The sequence below is a fragment of the Pristiophorus japonicus genome, chromosome 2 (genome assembly GCF_044704955.1).
Source record: "Pristiophorus japonicus isolate sPriJap1 chromosome 2, sPriJap1.hap1, whole genome shotgun sequence".
NCBI lineage: Eukaryota > Metazoa > Chordata > Chondrichthyes > Pristiophoridae > Pristiophorus > Pristiophorus japonicus.
The window spans coordinates 334,194,766-334,208,510 of NC_091978.1; positions in this window are offsets into that span (position 1 = coordinate 334,194,766).

Consider the following 13,745-nt stretch of genomic DNA (forward strand, 5'->3'; position numbering starts at 1 on the left):
CATAACTTCCTGGCTTTTGTATTCTATACCTCTATTTATAAAGCCCAGGATACCATATGCTTTATTAATTGCTTTGTTAACCTATCCTGCCACCTTCAAAGATTTGTGAACAAACAACCCCAGGTCTCTCTGTTCTTGCACCCCCTTTAAAATTGTACCATTTAGCTTATATTGTCTCTCATTCTTCCTACCAAAATTTATCACCTCATTAATTGCTGCATTGAATTTCATCTGCCAAGTGTCCTCCCATTCCACCAGCCTGTCTATGTCCTCTTGAAATCTATTACTATCTTCCTCACTGTTTACTATACTTCCAAGTTTTGTGTCATCTGTAAATTTCAAAATTGTGCCTGTACCCCCAGTCCAAGTCATTAATGTATATCAAAACCAGCAGTGGTGCTAGTACTGAACCGTGGGGAACACCAATGTACACCTCCCTCCTGTCCAGAAAACAGCCACAACCCTCTGTTTTCTATTCCTTAGCCAATTTTGTATTCATGTTGCTACTGCCCCAGTTATGCCATAGGCTTAATTTTGCTAACAAGTCTATGATGTGATACTTTATCAAAGGTCTTTTAAAAGTCCATATACACAACATCAATGGCATTATCCTCATCCACCATCTCTGTTACCTCAGCAAAAGACTCAATCAAGTTTGTCAAACTGATTTGCTTTAAGAAATCCGTGCTGGATGGTTTTCTAGACCAATATGTCGAGGAACCAACTAGGGGGGAGGCCATCTTAGACTGGGTGAGAGAGGATTAATTAGCAATCTCATTGTTCCCTTGGGGAAGAGTGACCATAATATGGTGGAATTCTGCATTAGGATGGAGAATGAAACAGTTAATTCAGAGACCATGGTCCAGAACTTTCAGGAAGGATAGAATAAAAGGAAAAGGAGGTGGGGTAGCATTGCTGGTTAAAGAGGAGATTAATGCAATAGTTAGGAAAGACATTAGCTTGGATGATGTGGAATCTATATGGGTAGAGCTGCAGAACACCAAAGGGCAAAAAACGTTAGTGAGAGTTGTGTACAGACCTCCAAACAGTAGTAGTGATGTTGGGGAGGGCAGAAACAGGAAATTAGGGGTGCATGCAATAAAGGTGCAGCAGTTATAATGGGTTACTTTAATATGCACATAGATTGGGCTAGCCAAACTGGAAGCAATACGGTGGAGGAGGATTTCCTGGAGTGCATAAGGGATGGTTTTCTAGACCAATATGTCGAGGAACCAACTAGGGGGGAGGCCATCTTAGACTGGGTGTTGTGTAATGAGAGAGGATTAATTAGCAATCTCATTGTGCGAGGCCCCTTGGGGAAGAGTGACCATAATATGGTGGAATTCTGCATTAGGATGGAGAATGAAACAGTTAATTCAGAGACCATGGTCCAGAACTTAAAGAAGGGTAACTTTAAGGTATGAGGCGTGAATTGGCTAGGATAGATTGGCGAATGATACTTAAGGGGTTGACTGTAGATGGGCAATGGCAGACATTTAGAGACCGCATGGATGAACTACAACAATTGTACATTCCTGTCTGGCGTAAAAATAAAAAAGGGAAGGTGGCTCAACCGTGGCTATCGAGGGAAATCAGGGATAGTATTAAAGCCAAGGAAGTAGCATACAAATTGGCCAGAAATAGCAGCGAACCCGGGGACTGGGAGAAATTTAGAACTCAGCAGAGGAGGACAAAGGGTTTGATTAGGGCAGGGAAAATGGAGTACGAGAAGAAGCTTGCAGGGAACATTAAGGCGGATTGCAAAAGTTTCTATAGGTATGTAAAGAGAAAAAGGTTAGTAAAGACAAACGTAGGTCCCGTGCAGTCACAATCAGGGTAAGTCATAACGGGGAACAAAGAAATGGCAGACCAATTGAACAAGTACTTTGGTTCGGTATTCACTAAGGAGGACACAAACAACCTTCCAGATATAAAAGGGGTCAGAGGGTCTAGTAAGGAGGAGGAACTGAGGGAAATCTTTATTAGTCGGGAAATTGTGTTGGGGAAATTGATGGGATTGAAGGCCGATAAATCCCCAGGGCCTGATGGACTGCATCCCAGAGCACTTAAGGAGGTGGCCTTGGAAATAGCGGATGCATTGACAGTCATTTTCCAACATTCCATTGACTCTGGATCAGTTCCTATCGAGTGGAGGGTAGCCAATGTAACACCACTTTTTAAAAAAGGAGGGAGAGAGAAAACAGGGAATTATAGACCGGTCAGCCTGACCTCAGTAGTGGGTAAAATGATGGAATCAATTATTAAGGATGTCATAGCAGCGCATTTGAAAAATGGTGACATGATAGGTCCAAGTCAGCATGGATTTGTGAAAGGGAAATCATGCTTGACAAATCTTCTGGAATTTTTTGAGGATGTTTCCACTAAAGTGGACAAAGGAGAACCAGTTGATGTGGTATATTTGGACTTTCAGAAGGCTTTCGACAAGGTCCCACACAAGAGATTAATGTGCAAAGTTAAAGCACATGGGGTTGGGGGTAGTGTGCTGACGTGGATTGAGAACTGGTTGTCAGACAGGAAGCAAAGAGCAGGAGTAAATGGGGACTTTTCAGAATGGCAGGCAGTGACTAGTGGGGTACCGCAAGGTTCTGTGCTGGGGCCCCAGCTGTTTACATTGTACATTAATGATTTAGACAAAGGGATTAAATGTAGGATCTCCAAATTTGCGGATGACACTAAGTTGGGTGGCAGTGTGAGCTGCGAGGAGGATGCTATGAGGCTGCAGAGTGACTTGGATAGGTTAGGTGAGTGGGCAAATGCATGGCAGATGAAGTATAATGTGGATAAATGTGAGGTTATCCACTTTGGTGGTAAAAACAGAGAGACAGACTATTATCTGAATGGTGACAGATTAGGAAAAGGGGAGGTGCAACGAGACCTGGGTGTCATGATACATCAGTCATTGAAGGTTGGCATGCAGGTACAGCAGGCGGTTAAGAAAGCAAATGGCATGTTGGCCTTCATAGCGAGGGGATTTGAGTACAGGGGCAGGGAGGTGTTGCTACAGTTGTACAGGGCCTTGGTGAGGCCACACCTGGAGTATTGTGTACAGTTTTGGTCTCCTAACTTGAGGAAGGACATTCTTGCTATTGAGGGAGTGCAGCGAAGATTCACCAGACTAATTCCCGGGATGGTGGGACTGACCTATCAAGAAAGACTGGATCAACTGGGCTTGTATTCACTGGAGTTCAGAAGAATGAGAGGGGACCTCATAGAAACGTTTAAAATTCTGACGGGTTTAGACAGGTTAGATGCAGGAAGAATGTTCCCAATGTTGGGGAAGTCCAGAACCAGGGGTCACAGTCTAAGGATAAGGGGTAAGCCATTTAGGACCGAGATGAGGAGAAACTTCTTCACCCAGAGAGTGGTGAACCTGTGGAATTCTCTACCACAGAAAGTAGTTGAGGCCAATTCACTAAATATATTCAAAAGGGAGTTAGATGAAGTCCTTACTACTCGGGGGATCAAGGGGTATGGCGAGAAAGCAGGAAGGGGGTACTGAAGTTTCATGTTCAGCCATGAACTCATTGAATGGCGGTGCAGGCTAGAAGGGCTGAATGGCCTACTCCTGCACCTATTTTCTATGTTTCTATGTTTATTAGTCCATATCTGTCCAAATGGCTGTTAATAATACAGGAGGAAATTGTTTTTAAAAGCTTCCCCACTGTGATGTATTCACAGAGCACAGCACACACAGCTTCCTAACATGGCAAGCAGCTCTCTCGGAAGTCTCTAGAAATCTGCCTAGTTCTGATAATTATTAACCCTGCACTTGCAGTACACAATACGTCCACATCCACAATGTAGAGCTACAAACATTACAAGCTTACAGACATTACACTTCTCCCTCCTTAATGAAGAAGCCATTGTAACAAACATGATACATAACTTTCATGTTTATACATAACACAGGATATAAACTTATTTTTTTTTAATTTTACAAATGTAACTTTACCACTTGTTTTCTGTTTCGGAGAGGATACCTTCGCTCTTGAACAGAACCTTCCAAACATGGTGTCGAATCTAAACTCATTCGAGGCTCATCCTGAGGAATTTCCTTGATTTTCATTTGAAGTCACTCTAACTTCAGGCTCTTTGTTTTCTTGACTCGGACTCAGACTTTCATTCTGATTCTCTCCTGGATTTGTTTCCAGAACATTGGATTAGGATTTGATACTGGTGTATCAAAACTATCTGATGAGTCAGAAATAATTGAATCATTCCCACCTTCAACTCCTTCCATGCCTGTAGGTAAAATATGATCAATATGAATAAACCTAACCTGTCCATTATCAAACATCTTTACCAAAAATGTGCGAGGACCACATCTCTTCACCATTCTTCCTGGTAACCACTTTAAGCATTTATGGTGATTGCTCTTCACTCTCACCTTCTGGTTTAATTTCACACTTCTCTCTTTTACTCTATCTCTTTCCTGATTTTCTTTCTGCCTTAATTGTGTCTCTTCTACGGACTGTGCCAAATTTGGCTTTAACAACGAGAATCTGGTTCGTGGCTGTCGTTTGAGAAACAACTCTGCTGGTGTTCTACCAGTAGTTGTATGAGGAGTATTTCGTTATGTAGCCGTTGCCATACCCTGGGAGGCCATTTCCATGGCTGTAATGGTACTGGTGATGGTTGCTTGCTTACCGATTGACATGTTGTACACTGACTCACGATGTACTCTATATCTTTATCAAGACCTGGCCACCATAAATAACTGCGTGCAAAACTCTTGGTCAAGCACATTCCCAGGTGCTGGTCATGGAGGTCTCCTAATAATTTGGACCTGAATTTATTTGGTATAACCACTCTTGCACCCCACGTGATACAATCTTTATCGACTGATAATTCATCCCTATGAATGAAGAATGGATGTGTATCTTTGTCTGTTCCCTGGTTTGGCCATCCATTTGCAATATACTCATACACCTTTGACATCACTGGGTCACATTTGGTTGCCCTACCAATCTCTTCAGCTGTGACTGGCAGTTCATCAATGTATGAAAAATAAAACACATCTTCCCTATCAGGTGTAACTTGTGATGGGGGAGGCATTACTGTGATCAGCTGATCATCTGTACTCAATATCATATGTATATGCTGACAAAATCAAAGCCCATCTCTGCATTCGGGCTCCAGCTAATGTTGGAACTGGGGACTTTGGATGGAGGATTGCTGTTAGGGGCTTATGGTCCGTAACGATGGTAAACTTATGACCATACAAGTATTTGTGAAACTATTTGACCCCAAAAATTAATGCCAAAGCTTCCCTTTCAATTTGCGCATAATTACTCTCACTGGCACTGAGAGTGCGTGAAGCAAAAGCAATTGGTCTCTCCTCCCCACTACTTAATACATGAGAGATTACTGCCCCAACTCCATATGGAGAGGCATCACATGCTAGCTTAATCTCCTTAGATATGTCATAGTGAACTAACATGGTGCTCTCTACCAATTTGCTTTTGCACTCCTTGAATGCTGTATCGCATTATTTTGACCACTTCCAATGGACCTGTTTTTTCAAAAGTTCATTCAATGGATGTAATACTGTAGCCAAATTTGGTAGGAACTTCCCATAATAGTTGAAAAGATCCAAGAATGAACGAAGTTCAATGACATTCCTGGGAGTGGGTGCATTTCTAATTGCATCCAATTTTTCCATGGTTGGATGTAAACCATCTTTGTCTACTCTGTACCCTAAGTACTGAGTTTTTAAATAACTCACACTTACGAGCAGACAATCGTACTCTGTGCTTCTCTAGCCATTTGAGGACTTCATTCAATATGTTATTATGAATTTGCCTATTTGGTGCTGAAATTAGTATGTCATCCAAATAACATACTACCCCTTCAATACCGTGCAAAATCTGGTTCATCACCCCTTGAAATATGGCAGGGATGGAAGACGCTCCAAACGGTAGCCTATTAAATTGATATAGGCCTAGATGAGTATTTATAGTCAAACATGACTTGGACTCCTCATCTAGTTCAAGCTATAAGTAGGTATTCGTAAGATCCAGTTTTGAGAAGATCTGACCACCTGTCAGTGTTATGAACAAATCTTCTATATTCGGCAATGTATTGGGGACATTACCCTCTAGAACCTGGTTTACGGTTACTTTATAATCACCACACAATCTTACCTTACCATCGGACTTAGGTACAATAACAATGGGTGTAGCCCAATTACATCGATCTATCTTACAAATAATGTTCTCAGTCTCTAGTCTTTTGAGTTCTTGCTCAACTTTCTCCTTGAGTGCATATGGTATGAAACGTGGCTTGTAGTAAACCGATCTAGCGTCCTTCTGTACCCTGACACTCGCCTTGAAACCTTGAATCGGACTGCCCGATTCACAGAACACCTTCGGATATTTCTTGATAACCTCATGCGTTGATGAAAATCTCGCTTCCACACAGAAAATCTTACTCCAATCCAGCTTCAGTGAGCTCAACCAATTTCTTCCTAGTAAGGCAGACTTGTCTCCTTTCACTACTATTAGAGGCAAGTTCTGAAATTGATCTTTATATTTCACCGGTACGGTGATACGGCCTACCACAGGAATTTTCTCTTCCAAGTAGCCTCGCAGCTCTATCTTGGATTTCTCCAGTTGGAAATCACGCAATTTGTCGCGGTATAGTGACTCTGATACTACACTCACGGATGCACCCGTGTCGATTTCCATTGGTATCTTGAATCCCGCAACATCTATGTGGATTTTGATGCTTTCCGAATCGCTGTCCATTAACCTTGTGCTCCTGATGACGTGTAACACTAACATCTCCTCGTCCTGTTGTTCTTCCATGCGATTTAGTCTCTTGGGATTTCTACTCATAGCTTTGAACGCTGGACTCATAGCTTTGGTTTACTCTTCAGTCGGCATGCCTTCGCAAGATGCCCAGTCTTTCTGCAGAAGAAACACTCTGCCTTCACGTATGGACAACTTTGAGCAATGTGTTGTCCCAGGCACCTATAGCAGGACTTCGACGCTCTGGTAGAATTTCCAGTTTCTGAGACTTTCGGCCATGCCCGTCTTTTACTTTGAACCTGCAGGTGATTTACCTCGGTTGACTGACGACCATAATTATTATTTAATTCTCGGGAATATTGTTCGGCCATGCTAATCGACCTCGCTGTCTGACAAGCAATCGCAAAAGTCAAGTCATCCGTCATCAATAACTTCCTTCTGATCGCATCATTTTTCACCCCACAAACAAAATAATCCCGTAATGCTCAGTTTTGAAAGTTTCTAAAATTACAGTGCATCGATAGCTTTTTTAATGCAACGATGTAATCACTGATAATTTCATCAACCTTTTGATTCCAAATCCAGAAACGATAGCTTGCAGCAATTTCTAACCGTTTGGGGTTATAGTGCTGATCTAGCTTCGTTAAAATCTCTTTAAGCGTTGTGTCCTTTGGCTCGTCAGGCACAAGCAGATTTACAAGGATTTCGTACAATGCCGGACCTGCCTCCAATAAGAAGATCGCTTTCTTACGTTCCAACACAGCCCGGTTCTGGACTGCATTGTCTGAAACTTCGATTATGTTATTTGCAATGAAATACATTTCTAGTCGATCCACATATGCTTTAAAACGTTCCCGGTCGTGTCTGTATTCACCCAAATATCCCAATACACCTGCCATTTTAATCTCTAGCTGTTCACACCATGTGCTGTATTTTACCTTGGATTTTTGTAGCTTTTTTCAAAGATAGAAACTTCCAAAGTCTTCCGTCGGCTGGCTAAATCCTTCACCAACAAAATTTCAGCTTTAAATCATCCAAAAAAATCCCAAATGTGATATATTCACAGAGCACAGCACACACAGCTTCCTAACATGGCAGGCAGCTCTCTCAGAAGTCTCCGGAAATCTGCCTAGTTCTCTTTATTATTAACCCTGCACTTGCAGTACACAATATGTCCACATCCACAGTGTGGAGCTACAAACATTACAAGCTTACAGACATTACACCCACCATCGACGTTAAACTGACTTGGCCTATATTTGCCAGGTTTATCCTTTTCCCCCTTTTTGGAACAAGTGTGTAACATTGCAATCCCCCAGTCCTCAGGCACCTCCCCTGTATCTAAGGATGATTGGATGATTGTGACCAGCACCTCAACAACCTTGGTTGCATCCCATTTGGATCTGGTGACTTATCTAGTTTAAATACTTTCTAGTATTTTAGGATAATTGAAGTCCCCCCATTATCACGACACTGTCGTTTTTGCATCTTTCTGTAATTTACCTGCAAATTTGCTCTTCTATTTCCGTCACACTATTTGGTCGTCTATAATATACACCCAGTAGCATAATAGCTCCTCTATTGTTCCTGAATTCTAACCAAATAGACTCTGTCCTTGGCCCATCAACTACATCATCCTTCTCCAGTGCTGTAATAGTTTATTTGGTTAATACTGCCACCCCACCCCTTTGTTTCCATACCTATTTTTCTTGAATACCTTGTGGCCAGAAATATTATGTTCCCAATCCTCCCCTTCTTTGAGCCAGGTCTCTATTATTGCCACTATATCATAGTCCCATGTAGTGTCTTGTGCCTGCAGCTCACTAATCTTAGTTACTAACCTGTGCATGAACATGCACTCTAAACCTATCTTTGATTGCTTTGCATTTGCTCCATCTGATCCCGCCTATTTCTGAACTATTCTTTACTCTATTGCTATTTGCCTCTCCCAGTCTATGTGCACCTTGATTCTCCTCTCTAATGTTTCTCCCCCACCAGATTAGTTTAATCCCTCCCCCAAAATACTAGTTAACCTTCCAACAACAATATTGGTCCCAGCCAGTGGCGTAACGAGAGGATGTGGGCCCCAATGCAAACATAGATTTTTTTTAAAATCACAGAACGACAGGGAAAAGTGCAGCCGGTCAGGGAAGACCCCGCGCAGCTGCCCCTCAAGTGAGGGGGTCCAGGGGGCCGAAGAGGGAGTTTGGGGTCTGGGGGAGCTGGTGTGAGGGGGAGCCGGGATCGGAGCTGAGCTGGATGCGGACGGCATGACGATGGCGCTCCAGGCTCGGGCTCAGTACGATTTCCAGAGCGAGAATGTGGGCAAGATCTCGTTGCGGGAGGACGAGGTGTTGACTGTGTACAGCAAACACGACATCGAGGGCTGGCTGGAGGGGGCCAACAGCCACGGCCAGAGGGGCCTCTTCCCTGCCTCGTACGTGCAAATCCTGCAGGCCGGGAGTGGGGGGCGACGCTGTGCCCGGTGTCGGTGCCGGTGTTGCCGAGCCCCCCCGCCTCCCGCTATGCCAATGTGCCGACCGGTGGTTACGACAGCCCGGTACCACCTCAGCCCCCCAGCAGCTTCCCCCTGCCGGCCTGCCCCACCACCAGCACCTTCTGCCCCCGCCTCTCGGGGGGCTGGTCCTGGCGGGGCTGCAGCACCAGGCGATGGGCAGCGGCGGCAACGATGACTGGGTCGACGACTAGGGCGGTAATGCGACAATGGCGGACGAGCCACTCTCCGGGGGCGGTGGGAGCGGGGGAGATGGCGGCGGCGGCGGCGGGTTCTCGGATTTCGACGGAACGGGCCATTATCGAGTGAGCACGGGGGCCAGCGGCCAGAATGTCGGGGGGGTCGGTGTCCTCCTCCTCCTCCTTGGCCGCCGCCTCCTCCTCCAAGAGCACGGCCATGATCAGCAGGAACCTCAAACGCTCCTCCACCTTCGCCAAGTCGGACGGCGAGGCGTTCATCCTGGGCGAAGTGGCCGGCTTCGTCAAGGATGGCGACAAGATCTGTATGGCGGCCGGCCCACACGGCCCCGAGTGGCAGGAGAACCCTTACCCGTTCGTCTGCTCCATCGATAAGCCGACCAAGTTCAAGGGCATCAAGAGCTACATCTCGTACCGCCTTATGCCCAGTCACACCCAGTTTGCCAGCTGAGCCACACCGCGAACAAGTTCGCGAGGAAGCAGGTGGTGGGCTCCCCTTCAGGCGAGGGCCCCAAAGCCACTGCATTGGTTGCATTGGCGTAGTTACGCCACTGGTCCCTGCTCTGTTGAGGTGCAAACCATACACTTTGCACAGGTTCCTCCTGCCCCAGAACTGGTCCCAGTGTCTGAGGAATCTGATGCCCTCCCTCCTGCACCATTTCTCCAGCGTTAAACAGTTTTATCCTACTATTCCTATATTCACCAGCACGTGGCACTGGGAGTAATCCAGAGATTACTGCCTTGGATGTCCTGCTCTTTAAATTCCTCACTAAGTCTTGAAAATCTGACCTCAGGTCCTCAACCCTTTTCCTTCCTGTGTATTTAGTTCCCACATGGACCACGACTTTTGGCTGTTGCCCCTCTCCCCTCAAAATATGCCCTCCCATATTTGGACTAACGTCATATACACGTGAAGTCACTTGCTACGGAAAATGCCAAAAATGGGCTTAGGTGAGTGGGGAGTCAGCACAACTTCTCTCAGAAGAATTTTGTGATAAATTCTGCCCAAGTTACACCCAGGAGTCTGCATAATTCAAGTGGAAAATTTGGACCAAGGTTTTGTAATGGCTTTCCTAGCACAATGTTGTCCAATAAAAATCACTGACCAGGCACACGCACAGCTAAGGTTTTAGCCGTATGCACTAATTTTAGTAGAAAATACAATACAGGCAAATGTACTTCATATGTATATTTAATTAACAAACATTTACCACTATTGTGCAAAACTTCTCTTAAGACATTGACCTGGAAATGAATGAAGGATGTAAGTTAGGCATCTGAGGGGACCACCTTGGTACTCTGTGCCTGAATCAGAACAGTTACATTTACTTTTGAACCAAAATCAGTGAGTCTCATACAATTTTGTTCTGTGTGGCCTGTTTCTTTTACTAGGTGGTCTCTTTAAATTTCTACGTATGCGCAGTACTTACAATGGTAAGCCGGTGACCTTTCCCATTACTGTGCAGCCATACAACCGCTCAGATTAGAGGGAATATTGGTCTCGTCCCAGATGAGTGCCTCTTGTCAGTTAATAAAGGGAGCACTGTCCAGTATATATTACAGCCTTTAGGGAAAGGTTGGCATTGAGCTATAAATATACAGCACAACACAGATGCAGTTTCCAGCTAGCACTGGGGATGAAGGTGTAAATATTAAGCTATTGCGCTAAGAATAGACTCACACCATTTTTTATTGTGGTTGAAAAACTACTCCATGACTGCATAAACCATTTTGAAACTAAAGAGCCGATCTTGTCCTACACCTCTCATGCCAGGTGAAGAACATGTTTAGCAAAGGCTTCTCTGTGCCCAATTTTGCTGTGCTAGGCCAAATGGCCTGAATGCAGCCTTGCCACAGGTCCACTCGCCCACAGAGCCTTGCACTGGGAACTGGAAATGAATCAGGAGTGTAATTGTTGGACTGACCAGCCGGAAGCCTCAGGACCTTCCAGCTGTTGATCTCCAGCAGGAGCCACATGGTCCGAAGTCCAGTAGAGAAGATGAAAAAACTGTCTCGCCTGCTCAGCTCCTCCTCTTCCTCTTGCTCCTGGGTCCTGCTCAGAACCTCTATCCAGGGAGGGTCCTTCAGCAAGCCCCACCTCCAAGTGTTTGGGGCTCATTGCTTTTCGGTAGCCATCGATATATGTGGAGGAAATTAAGTGGGGGAGGGGCAGGACAACCCCATCTACCTCATTATCTTGCAATGCTGGGCCAGCACCTATTGCAGTTGCAGGCTCACATTTACCCATTTGGAAGTGTTGCCAATTTTTTCTCTTTAGCATGACAAAAGAGACCTGAATCCCATTGAAGGCCAAATAAAAGAGTCAAGGGAAATGGTAGCCTTGTCCTATGAAGGAGAGAGTCACCCAGGTGTAATTTTATAGGAGGACTCCTGAGGGTCATTGTTGACTCGCAATTGGCTCCCCTCCTATTGTCATACCTCCTACCCAGGACTTATCTGAGGGTCTCTGCCGGCAAAGGCAAGCGGCCTAAAACTTCCTCTTGAAATGGGCGAGCTGCTTCTGGACACATCAGCTGGCAGCTTGTCCAAAATATTGAAACGTGGCCCAAGGCCCAATTTTGGGTGAACCCTGGGCCTTTTGATTGGAGCACGTGCTGTTTGCATGACCTTGGTTATGTGTCCAAAATGGGCCATAACCAATTCCCATTCACTGTTTGTTAGATTTCCTTTTGCTTGTACAGGGTATAATTTTTGGACTAGTGTATGGCTATGTGGGACATAAGAACAGTCTGTTCCACTCTCATTCTTAGTTCAGAATTTTTTTTCTAGGTACTGATAGCTGCTTGTGTTCACCCCACTTACTGTGCTTGCTTTTAATATATGCTGCAATTTGGTATGCCAATGGAGTATTATTATATGTGTTTTTTTGAAGGCAGGAAGTTGCTACTTTTTCTAGTTTTGTGTGAAAATTGTCAGTTAAACCTGAGGTTACACAGATTAAATATTTTTGTACAAATAAATACATTATTGTGCAATACTTTGTAAACAACACAAGGTGTCAGTAGATACTGTACTGAAAACTGAAAGATGCGAATGGGTCCAAATTTGAACTCTGGGCCAGTTTTCAGCCGGTGAGTTTGGTGTCAGTTTAAAATTCACCCGCTGCAGCTAAAAACAGACCTGGGGTATTTTAACTCCCGAGCCACATTATAATCTCACTGGTGGATTTCCCACCCATTTCGCTGACCGGCTGGGAAACTCGTCTGCTTCCAGACCATAATTTCCACCAGGTCATCCAGAAGCTGCGTTAAAGCAGGAAAGCACCTCTTTAAATGAGTTTCTGTTCCTTTCTGCAAGACTTTGCACAGTCACCAACTTCCCTCATGGTTCCTTCCTCATTTCACACTCCACACACCTCCTTGCAATCCAGCACCTGCCCATCCTGATTGCCTTTTACTTCTTCTCACTCTCAACATCTGCCCAACAGCCAAGAGCCCCATATTTCTAGACTCTCTATATGAGAGACTCACTAACTCACCCTCTCTCTCTGCAGGACAAGACAGTGCACAATAACAGGGAGAACACTAAGACCAGGGGAGGATCACCCAACCTTATGATGCTCCTGGAGCTGGAGCAGCAAGCGCTCAAGATAAGTGACTCTGCAAGAGCTGTCAAGATAGGATCTGGCGATTACTTGTAGCCATTCATGAACTTCTGAGAAACACACAAGCATGCAGCTTGACTACATCCGGCTATAATGCGATGCCTGTCATCTGTTATTGTCCAGCCTCTCAGTGCCATGCAAACTCTAGTCCTCTTTCTCTTCCCTCGAGGTCCTTCTCATATCGCTCTGCACCCACAGCCCCCTTCCCCCACCCAACCCTACTTCCTTCTGCATCTGCCCCTGGAAAAAACTCTCTCCAAACTCTCTTACAACTGCACTTATCAACTCCAAATTGTCCAGCCATTGGCTCTCCTTTCACCATGACATTTCTGCAGCCACCGATCTGCTCAACCACACCCTCACCACCACCTTTGATGCCCTAGTCCCTATTAAAACCATTACTCTCTCACCCTGGCAGTTCCCCTGATACAGCCCTCATCTTCGCTCCCTCAAGTGAACGGATGTGGCGGACAATTGGTTTAGCCATTCACTGCCAGATCTGGCTCAACCACATAAAGCATTATCGGGTCCTACTCTTGTCTGCAAAAACTGCTCACTATTCCAGGATCATTCTGGAATGTAAAGATAACCTCCGGCTACTATCCTCTACTGCTAACCGTCTTCTTAAACTCCTCTCC